Source organism: Bombina bombina, chromosome 5 (assembly GCF_027579735.1).
Source record: "Bombina bombina isolate aBomBom1 chromosome 5, aBomBom1.pri, whole genome shotgun sequence".
NCBI classification, from domain to species: domain Eukaryota; kingdom Metazoa; phylum Chordata; class Amphibia; order Anura; family Bombinatoridae; genus Bombina; species Bombina bombina.
Window position 1 is genome coordinate 594334620 of NC_069503.1, and position 4423 is coordinate 594339042.

The window sequence follows — 4423 nt, forward strand, 5'->3', positions numbered from 1 at the left end:
TTTGGTTAGCTTGTTCTGGTTGATATTTTTCAGCTCGCTGCAGACAATAGTCTCGAATGACTCTATTGCAGTACCCTTGCTTGTTATTGGGTAAAAAGTTGATTTTGGCTTAAGGTTGGAATGTTGGTACAGCTCTGTACTAGATTGTGTGCCATTCTTTAATGTCGAAGCTCTTTGTTCATGTTCCAGAGGCAGTCTAATAAAATGTTGCTTCAGCGTTAGCTTTCTCACAAATTCTTTTATGTTAATAAATGTCTCAAATTTATTGAGACCTTTAGAAGGGGTGAAGGATAGCCCATAGCTCAAGATGGAATTCTCTTTATCTGTCAAAGTGGTTGAACTCATTATTGTGACATACAGCCAGCTATGCCAAACTTTGATGTACCTAAATCGGTTATAAGTTAACTATAACCTATTCTGTATCTAAGTGATATATCTAAACGATACATATCCTATCCTGGGTATCTGATGTGATACACTTAGCCCGATCCGAATATTATATATCTCCAATTTGACTAAATCGGTGATATATATCTAAAAATTATATTTGAGATCCTTCCGATTTTATATATATCTATTTTATTTTATTTTTATCTTAATTTTTTCATCCTTTGCCTATTATATCGTTAAGGAGTACTTATATATAGGCATACTAACTTATAACTGTTTTAAGAACTTGTGAGGCACCTGTCTAAATTACATTTCTTGAATGGTCTAGAGTGGATCCCAATGTTTAACCATTACCTCCACAATAAGTACGCAACTATGCGTCCTTTCTGATATACATATGCCAGTAACTCAGATCTTTACCTACACCAGAAGGTAAACATTGGGACTGGGTATAGTGCATCCGGTAACCAACCGGAAGTCTGAACCACACTAACTTCCGGTTTGGCGATAACAGCTGACTTCCGGTTTGGCGAAACTAACTACTTCCGGTTAGTATTTTAGATAACAGTAACGGCTGACATCTCTGGTTGACCACTCTTGATAAGAGTCCAAATTACGATATTGGGTAACAATAATATATACGATTGGTGGCATAATACATGTTTTGGGCTCAACTTTATCTCATCTTATATGGATAACTAAAGTTTTGACATAGAACATCCGGTTTACAGGGTTAGAAGATCCGGCACAACACTTCCGGTATCAACTGTTTTTTTGGCGCCAAAAGGTCCATTGTTTGGACATAAACCATAGATATATAAGAGCTAACTCACCAACCATATACTAGTCTTGAGAAAGGCCCTACAGGTGGGCCGAAACGCGTTGGCAATATATGGTGAGATACATTTCAATTATTTGTTGTCTATCTATACAGTACTGGTCTATGTTGTTATTATTTATTTCCCACAGGATTTAAGGATTTACACATTTGCATGATTTTGGTTCTTTTACTATTTGGATTATCAACACTTTATTTTTGATTTTGATTTTTTACTTTGATTTCTATTTTTGACGTTGACTTTTTCAATCTTTTTTCCACATCACGTATTGTTTTCTGAGTTCAGGATATATACAGCTGTATTAATTCACTTTTTACCTACTTTTTATACAACATTTTTTCACATCATTTACATTCTTGATTATTTTGTATTTTTACATTTTTATATTTTGCCACTAAATTTTTCACATCATTCTCCACTTGGTTTTTTGGACTCAGTAATGACATTGCGGACTTGACAAATTTATTTTCTACACCTACACTTTGGATCACACTCAGGAGGAGAACTGAGACACTATTAGAGACTGATTTTCTATAATCACCATCCACGTTTTTGGTATCTGTGTATTATCATATGTTTTTTATTGTCTAGCTGAGAGTAGTGAATGTATGTTTTATTTGAATTTTTATCCTACTCGTCTCATATAACTGTCATATTTTAGTAGTATTTTAGTAATATTTGTTTTCTCTCATTTTAAGATTACAACTGTTAAGTCATGGATCCATGCACCTCTTTGTGATACACTATGTGCTTTTTTTGTTATTAAATATACATATTTTTAAAGATAGTTTTAATTATATTTATATTTTTTATTTTTATTGAATACATATTTATTATCCTAATATTTATCTTTATTTTTCCCTTCGGCCCTTGCCTCTGATTAGGCACTCCTACAGCTCTCCCTTTTTGTGTATCTACTTGTATTGTGGGTGGCTAGGGACCCACTCTGTCTAGGAGCTAGAGGTCATCTCTCTATTAGTGCTGTTAGATACCTACCAATACTCCAAGGTATGACCACAGTTAGTTCACACCGGTAGGGAGGGGGGCTTCAGGTTTTTAATTTGCCATATTGTACCCAATTAGGGTTTTATTAGATAAAAAAGTGAAATAGAAAAGGCCTTCAAGCTTTATACAGCTAGTACATTTGCCTCGCTGGATCCCAGTAGCACGATTAGATAAAGCACTGTGTGGGTTCCAATAGCTTTTTATATGGCCTCAGCAGACCTTCTTGCATAAATCTTGCATAAATCCACTATAACATACTAGGCCTTACTGGAAGGATATATCATCTCCCTAAAAATTATCTACGTCTTATATAAAAATAATGTCCAGCATATTGTGTAAATTTACTGTCATGGGGTTCAAAGTTCAAGTTTGCTTAGCCTCACCCAGATATCCCAGTATCCACAGTCCTTATGCTTAAACTGGCCCTGGGTTAGTGTAGGTCTTCTCTTCAATACAATTCATATGTTCATGAAATAGGAGCTGCACACTTACTTAGGCAATAGTGCAGCGCCTCCCAGGACTTTTTAAGGCCCACCAATTAGCCCTCCTCACCGTCCTTCTCACTAGTACTTTGGAGCAATTGATCCAGAAGGGGACAAGGGAGGTTTCCTCAAGCTGGGTATCCCTTGGGCCACAGGCAACTATGCGGCCATTATGTTCACCTAGGCCATAAGCGCTCTGTCGCCGTATCCACTTCCTTTATCTGCTAGCTGGGACCGGCTACCGTGCAATCCCCTCCACTGGATTCTGGCTGCTAGAGGTCACACAATGACTCCAGAGTGGCGCCCCAACCCTCCGGAGTACTTGTGAAGCAGCAAAGTCAAAAGTACAGCCTGGTCCTGCTGCACGACCTCACACCACGGTATGGTCACAGATTTCCTACAGGCTACCCAGCCGTTGCCCACCGATGGTTCAATCAGATGACACCACTGTCCCAAGAAGTTGACAGTGTATTCTCTGCACCTTCAGAGTGGTTTTGGTGAAGGTTAGCCAGATGCAATATTAATTTTTTATAACTAGGCTCAGGAGCTTTCTGAATACACGTCTGCTGCGTTTGGCTGCTGGCTCTGCCCCAAAATCAGATCTTTTACCTAAAAAAAAAAAAAATACAAAGACCCCCCAACAGTAAAACCCACCACCCAAAATAAAAAACCTAACTCTAACAAAAACGTAAGCTACCCATTGCCCTGAAAAGGGCACTTGTATTGGCATTGCCCTTAAAAGGGCATTTAGCTCTTTTGCATTGCCCTTAAAAGGGTATTTAGTTCTTTAAAAAAAGCCCAAACCCTTATCTAGAAAAAAAAACACCCAAAAAACACTAACCCCAGATGATCCACTTACAGTTTCTGAAGTCTGGACATCCAGGCGGCGAGAAGTCTTCATCCAGACAGCAAGGTCTTCATCCATCCAGGCGGTGTCTTCTATCTTCATCCAGGCGGCACGGAGCGGGTCCATCCTTCAAGACATCCGGCATGAAGCGTCCTCTTCATACCGTCGCCGCCGTACACTGAGTCTTCAATGCAATGGAGCCTTTTCAAAACGGCGTCTCTTGCATTCCTATTGGCTGATTTGATTTTTGAAATTCAAATCAGCCAATAGGATGAGAGATACTGAAATCCTATTGGCTGTTCAAATCAGCCAATAGGATGAGAAATGCTGAAATTCTTATGGCTGATTTGTTAGAGTTAGTTATTTTTATTTGGGGGGTTGGTTAGGTGGTGGGTTTTACTGTTGGGAGTCTTTGTATTTTTTTTTTCAGGTAAAAGAGCTGATTTCTTTAGGGCAGTGCCCTATAAAAGGCTCTTTTAAGGGCTATTGGTAATTTATTGTAGGCTGTTTTTTTTGGAGGGGGGTTATTTTTATAGGGCTTTTAGATTAGGTGTAATTGTTTTTATTTTGGATAATTTTGTTTGTTATTTTTTGCAATTTAGTGTTTGTTATTTTTTGCAATTTAGTATTTTTTTATTTTTTGCAATTTTAGATTTTTTTTTTTTTAGTAGTGTTAGTTTTTTTTTTTTTTTAATATGTAATTTAGTTTATTTAATTGGTAGTTTTTTAAATTTTAGTATAATAGTTGTTAGGTTAATTGTTAGTTTACATTTAGGTTTTTTTAATTTCACGGGTAAGTTTTTATTTATTTTAAGATAGTAATATTGTAATTTTATTTTAAAGTTAGGGGTTGTTAGGTT